We start from the raw sequence: 13746 nt of genomic DNA, 5'->3' as shown, positions 1-13746 counted from the left end.
CAAGAAGCTGGTGATGTTTGCTTCCCTCTCTGAGCTACCCAAATTGCAACATGCCCCTTCATCCTAATTCACGGAGGTAAACCATACTCTAATAGGCTTTCTTAAAACATGAGAACGTTTCAATTCATTTGTGCGACATTTTTTTTAATAGAGCATCTTCCCTTTATATATTTATTTATTTTTATTATGTTATATACGATATTTTTAAAACCAACAAAAGCAACAGAACAATATGCCCTGGATCCCAGAGGGAAAGTCGAAAGATTGCCGACAGCAAAGGCTGGGACCACTTAAGAAATACTAAAACCCAGCTACGGGCAAGTGCAGTGGGTCCTCTTTGACTGGCTTCATTCATGTGATAATTGTCCTAACTCATCATTCATCAATTTTCACTCTCTTTGGTTCTTGTTTTTTTTTTTTTTCTTTTTTTGCAGTCTTGAACTGCACCTACAAAGAATGCAAGAGGAAAAGTGTCCTCTCCAGCATGTTTTCCCCAAGCTGTCTAGATTGCAACACTCATGGTGGGCATTTCTTCCGTCAAGTCACCTGCCGCTTTTCCACATTTAGCAGACGCCACTGTGTTCAATCCAAACAACGATTAGGGAAATAAAATAAGCAACTGCTTCACTGACTTAAAGGGTTAATATGCCAGATGAAATCTTTTTAGTCACCCTTAACTGAAATCTGCAAGGGAATTGCAAAGTCTTTCTTTATTGTCTGAGGACTTCTGCCCTTGATCTGGAATTCAAGTAACTAGAAAAGCTTAAGATCCAGACAGAGGCTACAAGGCAACGTAGAGCCACCTCTTCTAACTTCCATTTCTTTGCCTTGATTATCCACTGCCATTCATTGTAAAACATACAAGTTATTTAAGAACAGCTTTTCTAGAATAAGAAAGAAAAAAAGCAGCACTGAGTTAAATTTGCATATCAATTGTGAGATCCACTCCCAATTCAGAAACATCCGTCAAAGAGCACTAACACAGTACGACAGCAAAGGAGCTGCTGAACCTTCTTTCACTGGGCTGCCTCCAGGCGCTGGTCCAGAGGCCGCAGCCCCTGGAGAGGTTGCTACCTGCAGGGCGCCCCCTGGAGTCACCCCGTGTTTCAGTTTTCTCATCTGTCACATGACAGAATCACACCCTGGGACTTGGGACTTAACCTTGGGGGAAGGTGGGTACAGTCCTCTTTAAGAGTATGTTAAACGTCACGGATCCTCTCCCCAGAAAAATACCCTTAGACACACACCAAAGAGTACATATGATTTCCAAGGGATCACAGGCCCTCCAAGTTCTTCCATGAATCCAGATAGAGAACCCCAAAGGAGAGACTTCAGTCTCTTTTTGCTCTAACAATCTCAGAACGATTCCAATTTTTTTGGAATGGTCCCCGAAACGGATGTAAATGTCATCTTTAAAGTATGCCATCAGAATAGATTCACCCAATCCAGAGCACGGATTCCCAAGGTCGGACAAGAGCCACCTGGATCAGCCATGCTACTGTGCTTGCAAGATACTCGGATTCCCAGGTCCAACCCCTGATGTCTCGGAGGTAGCACCTGGAACCTTTATGTTAGCCAGCACTGTAAGCATCAGGCTCACCAAAGCTTGCAGCCAACTGTTCCACACATTTCTGTCCACTGCTGCGTACCCAGTGCAACAGGTACCCGTTGAAGTTTTTGCCAACTGGCCGCAGTAAGGAATGAATGGCACCCCAGACTACTGAATTTCAACAGCCTGCCATGAGCCTTTCCCAGCGCCCATCACAATAATGAAGTCATCTTCCAGAATCTTTACTGAATGGCCTCCTAGCCAGCTTCCCCTCCAGATCCTAAGCTCCATGAAGACAAGCGCCATGGCTATCTTCCTAGCACCTCATACCCGTAAGAATGTTTACCGAGTAAATAAACGATCCTGAGACCACCTGGTGACCCGGACAATTCTGCAGTGTCTTCAATCTTAATCATCACTGATTCCACTACATATCTTTTCTTTTATACCCAGTGTTTCTTTGAAAACTGACAAATTATACAAAAACGAATAGTTTTTAACAGGAATATTTAATCAAAACACTCCATTCACAACCATTTTGCATAAACAGGCATTTACTATAATTGCTTCCCTCAAAACCCACATACGGTTTTATTGGTCGCATTTGGATGGAGTTTGCTAAGATAAAACTGCACATGGACACAAGCCAATGGACCAGGAAAACAACAACAAAAAACAACAACAACGACAAAAACCCGTGAAGAGATGGCATTCCTTCCTGGCTAAGAAGGAAGTCTCTCCATTAGTAGAGCGAGCTAATTAACAGTAGTGAGGTGACAAGTCACCAAAGTTCCTTGACAAACTTGGGTTCTGTGGAGTTGTTGGTTTTCCCCCCAAGCAAAGGACTTTGTTTTAACAAAGCAATAAACCCTCCAAATACTCATCACCAGAGAGAGAGGCTCACGTGAGAAGAGGTAAAGCCCCGGGCACTGACTGAAATCGCACTAATTAATGGTCTTAGAGAATACTAATTCCTACCCCCTCCCCCTGTTCGGAATGGATTTTTTAAAAATGGGCCCTTGGTCACTCAAGAATCTACCCCCTTCTTCTATTTTGACAACTTATTTTGGGATCTCATTAGTTAGTAACTAATTATTTAAAAGTGTGGTTTATGCTTGGAACAGGGCTATAAAAATGGCAACTTGCCAAGGTAGACATCTGCTTCCTGTATATCCCTATAAATTATATCAGCTTATTTTACTGATAAAAACACAACTTTGTCCCTGTCAGTTACAAAGGGGAAAGTTTTAACATTCTAGGCTCTCACACCTCATCAAAACCGTGCATGAGGAGTTTGCAGAAAAGGGTCTGCTTCTAGCTGTGGTGGCAGGTTTTTTTTTTTTTTCTTCATAGAACATTAAGCCGAGTTTGGGAACCCAGTCCTGATTTGACATTTGAAGGCGCGAGGTACAAAAGTGACCAGTACAAATTCCTCGTGGCATCTTAAAACACACAGAACTGAAGCAGTGGCCCACGGTACGATTTTTAAAAACCTGGAATTTCTTAGATAATAAAGTATAATTCATTTAGAACATAAGTTGCAAGGAAAACTTCAGTTCCGCTTCACTTCAAAGACTTTTCTCTTGAGGAAAACATGCCACTGGGTTTCAGATGTGAATGCAAGGTGACTTCCCCCACCCCAACCATGTTTCCTCTTCTCAGAACTCCACACTGTCCCTCAGCCCCTTCCACCCCTTGCAACATTACATGCAAGATTTGCTGGCATGCCCCCTGACTTTTCATGCTTACGGAGAGGAAAAAAAACAAAACTATTTGTAGCCGATGTTGAAAGTCCCAGCAGCTTAGTATATGAAAAAACAAAACAAAAACACCACCAAGGAAAACTCTGACAGTGCAGAGCTCCTAGAGCCCGAAGTTGCATAGGTAATGAAGGGATAAAAATTCCTTCCTGAAAGCAGTCATGGCTTTTCCCCCCATTCAACTGTCCCTGAACCTTTTGTCATTTCCCGGAGGCCTAAACCCAGGGCACAATTAATCCCAGACCTTATTTTAAACCTAATCCTTCGCCCACTAGCAACCTGCCTGCAGGTGGGTCCTTCCTCTCTGAATTATACATCGGAACTTGCATCCACCGCCTACGGCAGAAAGCACCTAAAGCTTGCGGGAGCCCCTGACCAGGTGACAGGCAGCTCAAGACAGACGCCAGCAGACCACAAGGGACAATTCCTGCAGGGACCTGCATTTGCAACCGCACTTTCGCACAGAAAGCCTCCAGTGGCCCTGTCTTTAGGCTGCAATGAAAAAACAAAACAAAACAAACAACGACAACAAAACCCCAGGAACTTTCATCTGGGGAAAGACGAGTCCCCCTTATTACTACGACACTTCTCCGGGCTGCGGGCCGTGGTCATTTCGTGGGAGCCCCCGGGCTCGGCCTGCGCCTCCACGCCCGCTGCCCCGCGAGCGCTCCCGCGGAAGGTTCCAGGCTCCCAGTCCTCACTCCTGTCCCACGTCCCCGCGCCGCCCCGGCGGGCCTACGGCTCTCGGCGGGCGCGCGGTGCTCCGGCACCCCCCCCCCCCGGCTCCGCTCCCCGGCCGGCCGCCTCGGGCGGCCCAGGGGACGGCTCCGGGGCTCCGCGCCGCCGCGTCCGCCCCGGTTCCCCCGGCGGCCGGCAGGCCCGGCCCGCAGCTGCCGACCCCGCGCGCCCCCGCATGGGCCTGGCTCCCAGCAGCCGCCGGGGTGTCGGGGGCCGCCGGCAGCCCCGCTCCGAGCCGCATTCCCGAGGCAGGCTTCCCGGCAGCGCGAACGGCGGGTTTGAACCGGCGGGGCCTGGGCAGGGAGAGCGGCTCCCCTTATCGCTTGCATCGCGCTGGCTGCTCTGCTTCTCGGGAGCAGTCGCGGGCACTGCTAAACTCTCCCTGCAGCTGGCCGGGCGGCAATTCCAGCAGACAGTTGTCCGAGGTAGCCCTGCTCTCCTGCACACAGCTGTTCTACCAGCTGAATGCGGGGAGGTGCGAGAGCCCTGCTTTCATTCACAGCTGTTTTCACCAGCTGAATCCAGGGAGGTGCAACTTTCCAGGTACTTTGCAATGCAACACCCTGTGTGTCTCACTGTAATAAAACATTGGGGAACACTGGAGGTCTGCACGAAACCAGTGGGTGTGGGCTTCACTCACAAAACTTCTAACTCACTGTTCATTAACCTGGCCCCCAAATGTTGTTTCTCCACCAGCTCTCGGGGAGGGAGGTGCTCAGTGGAGCTCCAAAGTTCAACCTCAACCATGAGGCTTTAGGTAGTAAATAGGGAGGATGAAAAAAATCACAGTTCTGGGAACACAGGCAAAAATCAGCCTTTCCCATTGCAGGCCTCTGCAATGAAACCTGGGACCCACATACAAGCAGGATTTCTTCATCCCTTAAACAGTTAAAAAAAATTTTTAATGAAAGCACCAGTGCTAAAACCAACGTGTAAAATGTTTGAACTGTATACGACTTTCTAATCGAAGGTGAAATGAAACAGTAGTTATACACTGATAATGCACCCTTTGTGAACAGCAGACTACTTAATTTATTTCCCTAATCCAGTTGGTTTATTTTTAAGTTGCCTGAACCTGGGCAATAATTCTCTTTCATTTTTTTCTTAATGCATTTAAAGATGTAAAAAACCAAGTTAAAAGCTTGATGTGGGAACCTGATGCGTTTCTGGTAGGTTAGAACGGCTCCTGCCAATGAGGGATCAGAGAGAAGGCATTCCAGCAGGCAGAGCAGCGCTTTTAACAGCACCATGATTAGGCCTTAAGTGAGAAATTATTCTGTGCAGCTTAGGGAACTATTGCTCAAGTGGAATAAGGCTTTCCTCCAGAGAAATTACATTTACTTACACCTGCCTGTATATTTATAAGCTGAATGATCTCCCTAATGTGCTCATGTTTTAAAAAGCCAGAAGGAACCAGCCTGTGTAAGGATTTCTGAGGGGTCTCCCCTGTATCACTGAGGAGTGACATTGCTCTCACACTTTATTACTAGCAGATTAGCTGCTGCTTCAAGATGTTACTCTTGGAGCAACTGTTTACGTAAAATTCATATTAAATGGTTATACCTCCCTGTAGCATTAACACTCTGTTTCCAATGAAAATGAATCCTTTAGGAAGGCGGGGGGGTGGGGTGGGGGGAGGATCAAGAAGCCACAAACTAATACTGATTTTAACTTTAGATCAATTCTGGAAGTACAAAATGGTCCAAGCAAAATTTAGGGAATGTAAAATGTTTCAGTGGATTTCATGTAACCACGCGTTATAGAAAACCTCTTACAGGTTGATAATGTGGTTGAATTTCCTTGGGCTCCAACTATCTTTCTGAACTTCAAATCCATTACATATGCAGAACTTGTGACTCCCAACAGTTTCCTTTCCTCTCCTCACCCCTCCCAGTTTGCATGGCTTTCCTTTTCTGCAAGAAAAGTAGCTCTACTTCAGAAGTTCTTAACGAAATCTTCATGAACCTTTAACTATAGTATTTTTTAATGTATGATTATTTTACCTTTCCATATGATTTGACTTAATTAGAAAAACCTAAAGCATTGACTGCAAATAAGAAAGCTGTTCAAGTTGTCATAAGTGGCCTTTGGTAGCCTAACAGGTTCCCCAAATCTGCTGTCTTGTTGTTTTCAATCTTTCTTTCCTATATTTCGGAGAGTCCTACTCTCAGAGAAGCAGCATTCATGATGGGCACCCCAAAATGGAATTACTCTAAAAGGAATAGAATTGCTCTAAGGGGAAATCACTGCCTGGCTATCGATTAAGTGAATTGAGCTTTAGTAAATTAATGACATCTAAACTTTTAAGGAACCCACATATTTACCTTCAACCGCGGAAAAGTTTTTGGACATGAAGTAATCACTGCTATTATGGTTAAAATCGCAAATGACATTTTTGTGCACCAGTTTTATTTTTCTGCCATCTGTATTTTAGGAAAAAAAAAAAAAAAAAGATCAGCAGCAGCTCTGACTCTCTCTGCTGCCAGTAGTACTTTAGAAGAAACACGGTGGGGAGGAGAAGGTCCTTATTTAATACTTGTTACCATTTCTGCGTTTTGCAAAACTCTGAAACACGGTCCAGTATACTTTGGTTAGGCTCTGCAGGAAGCACGCTGCGTAGCAGGTGCCATTAACAAATGAGCAATAATGTGGAGCAAGCTGGCACCCCCACTTTCTGTGGGTTTGCTGGAGACAGACAATTCTCAGACAGAAAATGAGATCTATAAGTCAGTTATCAGTCTGTAGATCAGCTAAACTCATGAAAACCGTATTTTCCTGAAACCCACATATATCACAAAAACATGTCTGATCAAAGGTGCTCCTTGTCTCACTTCACTGAGGTTTACGGGAATTAAGAGTTTTCACACATTTTCAGAAGGAAAAAAAATCCTAAATTTAAAAATTATTCTTATAGAACTGACATAACTTTTGGTTCCTAAAATCATGTGTGTCTTTACAATCAAGCTTAAGGCGACAGAGGGCAGGTCTTATGAATAGTAATTTACTTTTAAACCATCACAAATACCAGTAATACCTGTTGGGTGTCAAAATCAGCTAGAGATAGCCCAAAGGCACTTCATGTACTTTTTTGTGATGTGCTTATCCTACTTTAGGATGTTTAAACTTGTGATTCCTGAATCTTAATTGCAATTTTAAAAGCAAATTTTCAAAATATTTAAGGATGTTTCATTCTTATTCAATACAAATCGTCCCCTGGTCCACTGAGCCTATGAATTTTGCTTATTCACAGACAGAATTCTTCAGCTTATCATTCACACCTGCCCCCCACACCCCCAATCATTTACAAAACTGCCAGTGCAAACTATACCAAACCGCACACCCTCCCAGTGAAATGCTTGGGTATGGAATTTCTTGTGAACATCCACAGTTCAAACAGCAGATGCGGTTCTGAGGGGCATGACCCCTGGTCCACACTTCTGGCCACTCCCATTCAGGTTTCCATTCATCTGAGTTCATTAAGGCTTCATTCTTCCGAGGCTGGCTGAGGGGAATGAGGTTCCCCTACTTACACACAGGTAACTCTCTTGAGACTGAGTTATTCTTTTTAAAAAATATCACAAAATGAAATCAATACTATGGTTTAACTGTCTCATGCCTTCATTACTGCAATTTGCAAGTTAAGTGGCATCTAAGTTGGTAGTATAGGTGGTCCCTTGTTGTAAAAGCCAAGAGTTTCTAATGTAAAGCACCCTGGAATATTGTTAGGTATTGCATGCAGCCTTCAAAAAAAGTCAAAGTGGATAAAGTTAAAAATGTGCAGGTGAAAATGAGTAAATAAGAGATCGCACTGCACTCTGAAGGTATTCCAACAGAGATTTAAATAAAGTTACATTTGTCCCCCGTTATTTAATTCTGCGGCATTAAATTACTCAAATATATACAATTAAATGCTTATGTTTAAAACATACTCCTTTCTCAGTCTCTCCCTCCCTCCCTCTTTCTCTCTCTTTCTCTCTCTCACATACACACACACTGTTGCCCCCTCCCGTCAAAAAAAAAAAAAAAAAAAAGTAAAGAAAAGAAAAGCCCCAAAGCTGTTTCAGGCCAGCAATCAATCCAATTTACTGCAGGTACAATTTATATGTACAGTGCATGCCACAACAAAACCACAGTATGATGCCAACAGGGCCCTTAAGAAAGTTCTCCCCTAAATCTCTGGAAAGGAGCTTTAAAAGAAAGCACGGATTACAGTCAGCTAGAAGGTAGGGAGGGGACTTACCTCAAACCCAGCCAAGCGGAAATCAGAGCAGTAATTCTACAAGTCGACAGAGCACACTTTCAAAGCTATAATGGCGTGAAGAAGTACTGGGCAGCATGGCCTGAAGGCAGCACTAATACACTGATGACTAATGGCTGGGCCAGGGCAGACAATGAATTTGGGGCTTGAAAACTAACAGAAACCATGCAGTACTTTGACAAATGGGCTTTCACAATTTCATTCATTGAATAACCTTTAAGCACAAAATTGGCTGAGTTCTCTTGGGAATTATATGACATGTTGTTGGACGATGATGTAAGTATTTTCTTTTGTAATTATGACTCTTATGCAAAATGCAAAAGCGCCATATATGAGGACACAACTGTAGATAGGACACATGCAGATGTAGAGCTCGACACAATATTGCCTTTCAGGAGGGGGCTGGAATGTTCCAGGGCCACCTGATTAACTATGTAATGGCTTGTTCATTCAGTTTCTTTAGAGAGCCATAGATTTTCTGGGACATTCTGTCGGGTTGAAATATACACACACAGAACAAAAAACACTTTCACATTTAAAAAAAAAAAAAAAAAAAACAACAATAAAACCCCTAGAAGTGGTCCTGAGTAACTAAGAAGTGTGGCACTGAAATATAGTACATTTAGAATTACAAGTGGAAAGAGTCTAATTTTAAGGGGCTAGTTGAAATGCCTTAAAACAATTGAGACACCACGTGAAGTCTGCACTTAGGCACGCACCTAACGTCCCGTTTTGTTTCAAAGGGCTCCCTTCCCTCTTCCCTGCCTAACTAGCCCTTCAATTTACAAATAATAATTTTGGTGATTTTTAAAGAGAGAATGAAATATCCAAAGTGTCTCTAAATTAACAACACCACTTACTCCAGACAGCATTGCCTTTAGCAGCTCCTAAAAACCTAAGAAAAGGATCTTAAAACAGGAAGCTTAGTGAGCTCATAAAACTGTTGTTGGAGCCAGGAACACATAGCATATTTAATCTGCAAACTGTGGGAGTCTACAGTGATTTCAGCAAGATCTGAGGCATGCCCTCAAGGTTTGCTGGGATCTGGGATTAGGGGGTTGATAAGAACTTCTACTGCCCATGGACATGTTTTTCTTCTGCAGTTAAACACAAATGCATAGAGACGTTTGACTGCTGCTTGGCGTTACTGCTCAAGTTATATAAAAGCTTTGCAGCTCCTTTTGCTGTCAATATATCAAAGTTTAAAAAAAATCATCAAAGTGTGAAATTTCATTTAAAGTCTTCGCCAGTCTACAGCTCTATTTCACAGGCCCATCACATAAAAGTAAAGATGAAAAATACACTGAAAGTACTTGAAAAAGTTTGCAGCAGTACCACTGCCCTGTTGTTGTTGATTCTGTCTCCCTTTATTTGCTTTGAAACTCGAACAAATCAATTTTCATCTCGAAAAATGACAAGAAGTAAAGGGCAGCATCTTCTACTAGCCTTTAAGGAAAAGACAACCTGAAGTCATTATGAGAGTGGAATATTTTGCTTAACAAACTAAATTTATACACACACACACACACACACACATTTCCTCTCTAGTTGTTTCAGCATTGTAATTGCTTCTCATGATATAAGTTGGCAGAAAATTTCTTGAATCTTCCAAAACAAGTCAGACCGACCGTGGAATACGAATGCCAGCAAAACTAAAACCTCCTTCAAAGAACTCTTTAGCTGGGGATTTACAACAATTGCATAAAGAAGAAAAGTCTGACTTTTAAGATAATCTACTATAGTCTAAAAGCATTAACATTCCATTGCTAAGGTTTTCTTGAGGATTTCATGACTCAGTGATTCACTTTTCCTTCAAGACTGGTTTTTCTCAGTACATTACTGTCTCCATATAAGTGAGTGCATGGAACAATGATCATTAAATTGTTTCCTTTCCTGTGCTCCCAAACCCTAGCCTCAAGGAGGCGGGGGGGGGGGGGGGGGGGGGGGGGGGGGGCGGAATCTCAGTAAGCAGGATACCTTACATCCAGGGAAGGACCTCAGAAAGGCTAAGCACAGAGGAAGTCTGAAACTCTTCCAGCATGCAGGTAATTAAGAAAACGGGCCAAGAAACAAAGGAAAGTTCAACTTTTAGGCTCCGGCATCAAACTGATAAATTAATGACTCTTTCATTTAATAAGTAATGAAATAACTCAACAGAGCCATTTTTCATCAGTACTGAATTTTCTCGTTTCTGTCTGTAGTCCTTTGCAAATGAGGCCTACAGTAGAAGTGTGTTTATATCAGGGCTCGATCAAGGAATACACGCATGGCAAAGGTACTGGGAAATGGTAGGCATCTGAGTTGGACCAAATAGCCTATGAATACTAACACCATCTATACCTCGCAAAGTGCTTCTGCATGTGTGAAATTTCACTAGACACCTCTCACATTGGACTCCTTCAGGCATCTTAAACCAAAGCTTCCCGAGGCTGACTTTAAGAATTACATACCCTGAAAGGAGCTCCCCTTAGGCAGGGAGTTTCTAATTAAATAGCTTTTAGTATAAAATAAACTCTCTTCTCTCTGTAAGTATGCTATTACAACTAATTTAAATGTTATTTCATGTTTGTTTTAGGTCTGGCTATAGTCTAACTGGCCAAAGTGTTTGTGTACCACATTATTAAGACCAATATTTCCTAACATAAACAAATTCTTTAGATACTTCGCACAGTTTACATTGTTAAGACCAATCACCGCAGGTTTAATATTGCCCCTCAACTGAAATACTGTTCTGCTTTAGGAAAATGAAGAGATTTTGAGGTTGTTTCACTACTTTAAAACATAGCATTTTCTTCCTTCAAAATAATCTTGACACATGTAATTAAGAAACTGTCAGACTATTATTAATTTTTAATTTAAAACCTAAATGAAATAATTACAGGAATCAATCAATAAGGCACCTATTCAAATTACAGAACAATTACATAAATACTCAAAATTAATACTTTGGGCCAGTTCTTGAAGATTTCAGTCTATAATATGCTAAGACATCAAACACCGTAAAAAGTGTAACATGGAAACGATGAATAGTTCCTGCCTTAAACAGACTGAAATGAGATCATTTCAGTTGGCCATGGCAGAGGCCCCCCACCAGCCATGCCCAACACACTCAAGCTGGAACTCTTTTTAAAAGTTCATTTATTTCCACCAGACACACATTTCAGGGATCTAAAAAAATGGCCTCATCCAAATTTTGTGCAAAATCACATTTGGAGGGAAAAGCCTAGTTATTGTGCATTTCCAGCAGAGTGTTCTGGAAAGACTAATTGGGGAGAGGAAGGTGGAGAGGAAAAGAAGAGCAGAAGGTGTTTTTTAGAACTAATGATACCAGTCCAGCTAATGGCACTGCCCATGTCTTTGCACAGCGGCCGGCCCTCCATACCTCTGGCTAAAGGGCTCTTTTACTTGGAGATGCGGACAGTCCATCATTTCAAACTGAAATGGCAGCTGGAAAATGTGGAACAGCTGGCAAAGAGCTGGGAGAAAATGTTTTACATAAATATATGTACATATAAACTGGCAGAGGGCCACAAGCACCGTACCCAAGGCCAGAATCTACTCGGCACTACACACCAGGGAATGAGAAGTTGGGGGCAGCAGAAGTATCGAGGGAGATGCCTCCTTAATCCTCTTTCTACGCGGGCTCAGCAAGGGAAGCCTGGATCCAGCCCCTCTCGGGACGGCATCTCCGGACGGAGGTGCAATCAAGGACAGGAGCACAAAGTTCAGGGAAGGATAAAAGGCCGGGGTGTATACTGGCGCTTCGGCATCTGGCAATCTGCTTAAAAGTCGCTTCACAAACTCTCCAAGTTTGGGGTAAATATTTACTCCCTCTCGACTTCCTCCCGCCCATTTTCCCTCTGCAACTCAAGAAAGTGTCCCCTGCAGAGCGATTCATACCCAACTCCGCTCTGCGAAAACGCGGCCTCAAGAAAGATGATCGCATGGGCCACGATTACCCGCACCCCCGCACTCAACTCCCTGCAGCTTCTAACGCTTTTTATTTCTTTTGTTTTCTTTTTCTTTCTTTCTTTCTTTTTTTTTTTTTTTGCACTGTCCCTGGAAAGGAAAAGAAATAAAAGAATCCCAAATCATACACAGATGGTACAACTTTCACTTTTCCTCTCCGACGACCGCGGCGCGCCCCTCCGCAGCCGCACACACCACACCCCCGCCCTCCCGAGGCGGCGCGGACTGCGGGCGGCCCCCGCAGCGACGCTCCCCGCGCGGACCCACCTCGCCGCCTGCCGCCGCCCGCGCCCGCCACCCGAAGGGGACGCAGCCGGGCGAGGGAGGGCGCCGGGGCTCTGGGCGGGGAGCGGGGGCGCGGGGCGCCGTCGCCGCTGCTGCAAACTTCGTCCCCCTCCGGGATGGGAAATTCTCCGGTCCGTCTCCGGCTTGCCGCGGGCTCAGGCACTTGGCAAGGGAGCTCCGAGAAGGAGGAAGCGAAGGAAAGCCTCGCGCCGACGCCGCGCCGGTTGCTCTCCAAATCTGGGCGCCTTTTGACAGCCATTTTCATTTCCTCCCGCTCCCCCCGTCGGGGACCCCCTCTCGACCCGGAGGCGCGGGCGCGGGCGCAGGAGCGGGCTGCCGGGTGCCCGGCCCACGAAACAAAGAACTTCGGGCGGGACGTACCTGCGGCGGCGGCTGTCAAGTCCCCGAACTTCCCATAGACCCGCGTCCGGGGCGCGGGCGGGCGGCTTCGGGCTCCGCGCGGCCGCGGGCGGCTCGGGCTACGGCGAGCGGCCGGGCCTGGCGCGGGGTGCGCCCGCCGCGGGCATGGTGCGGCGCGGGCGGCCGCCGGGCGCGCGGGGAGGGCGGGCGAGCGGCGAGGGCGAGTCGGGGCGGCGAGTGTGCGCGAGGGCGAGTGTGCGAGCGCGCCGGTGCCGGTGGCGCTGGCCCTGCCCGCTCCCTCCCGCTCGTGCAGCTCCGGCATCGGTTTCAGGGATCTTGTAATCCGATCCCTTCTGACTCACAGGCCCTGAGTGACAGTTCTGATTTGGTTCACCCGCGGGAGGGAGGGGGAAGAGAAAGAAAGCAAGCCCCCACAGCAGTCCCCTCCGGGCATCCAATCGACTTTCTGGAAGAAGGTCCCATCCCGGCCCGGCCGCCCGCGCTGGGTGGAGAAGCCCCCCGCCCCGACCCCGCGCCGCCGGCGCTACTCACGGGCTGGAAAAGTTGTCCCTCGGCTCTCCCTTCCCTCCCTCGCGCTCCCTCCTTCCCTCTTCTCCTCCGCTTCCTCCTCCTCCTCCCCGCGCTCCTCCTCCCCCAAGTTTTAACAGAAGTTGCCGGACTCTCCCCTCTCCCCCGCGCTCCCTCTTCCTCCGCCCCCGCCCCCGCCCCGTCCCTTTTCTTTCTGCCACTCGCCGGAGCGGTGGGGACGCGCCGAGCAGCAGGACGCCTGCCGCCGCAGGGGGCGAAGTTGGGAAAACTTGGGAGTG

At 45.9% G+C, this 13746-nt stretch overlaps 1 protein-coding gene across 3 annotated transcripts in view; it reads right to left on the bottom strand.

Moving 5' to 3' along the window:
- The window catches only part of GLI3 (GLI family zinc finger 3), a 266426-nt gene extending 253396 nt beyond the window's left edge, over nucleotides 1-13030 (bottom strand). For all 3 annotated transcript variants that reach the window (XM_057304188.1, XM_048212817.2, XM_048212818.2), the window contains exon 1: nucleotides 12941-13030. The gene's annotated coding sequence lies outside the window, so the exon portion shown is untranslated. The remainder of the gene's footprint in view (nucleotides 1-12940) is intronic.
- Between the last annotated feature and the right edge of the window lie 716 nt (nucleotides 13031-13746).

The sequence above is a fragment of the Ursus arctos genome, unplaced genomic scaffold (assembly GCF_023065955.2).
Source record: "Ursus arctos isolate Adak ecotype North America unplaced genomic scaffold, UrsArc2.0 scaffold_3, whole genome shotgun sequence".
Lineage (NCBI taxonomy): Eukaryota > Metazoa > Chordata > Mammalia > Carnivora > Ursidae > Ursus > Ursus arctos.
The sequence above is the reverse complement of the archived record's forward strand: the minus strand, read 5'-3'. Positions and strand labels throughout refer to the sequence as shown.